The 473-nt window shown below is 37.8% G+C and overlaps 1 long non-coding RNA gene across 1 annotated transcript in view; it reads right to left on the bottom strand.

Moving 5' to 3' along the window:
• The window catches only part of LOC128250321 (uncharacterized), a 25,421-nt gene continuing 24,948 nt past the window's right edge, over positions 1-473 (bottom strand). The window contains exon 3 of the long non-coding RNA XR_008266328.1: positions 1-91. This is a non-coding gene — a long non-coding RNA (uncharacterized LOC128250321). The remainder of the gene's footprint in view (positions 92-473) is intronic.

Below are 473 nucleotides of genomic sequence, written 5' to 3'. Positions count from 1 at the left end.
CGGGTACAATAGGTATCTTTCGTGGAGGATTTTCATCGCTGGTAAGGGAACCTTTTTTAGTTTTCGACATCCTGAGATCATGTGAAGTTGACTGAGAAAAGAAGAGAGAGAGAGAGAGAGAGAGAGAGAGAGAGAGAGAATGAAGAACAAAAATGGTAAAAAAAAAAAAGAAAAACGAAATTGGAAAAATGTCAATGATAAATAAAAATGTGATGTTAACATATATGTGTGTGTGTGTGTGTGTGTGTGTGTGTAGAAATAATAAGACACGCTCATTTGTATGTATGAATGTATGTATGCATGTATGCGTGTGAGTATTTGGGAGAAAAGGTGGTAGGGGAGAAAAAGAAAGGGGATTTGTGAGAGGAAAATATACTCTGCGTATTGAGCTGTAAGGCCGTTTACAAAACCGAACATTATGTTCGTAAACACACACACACACACACACACACACACACACACACACACACACA

The sequence above is a fragment of the Octopus bimaculoides genome, chromosome 20 (genome assembly GCF_001194135.2).
Source record: "Octopus bimaculoides isolate UCB-OBI-ISO-001 chromosome 20, ASM119413v2, whole genome shotgun sequence".
Lineage (NCBI taxonomy): Eukaryota > Metazoa > Mollusca > Cephalopoda > Octopoda > Octopodidae > Octopus > Octopus bimaculoides.
The sequence above is the reverse complement of the archived record's forward strand: the minus strand, read 5'-3'. Positions and strand labels throughout refer to the sequence as shown.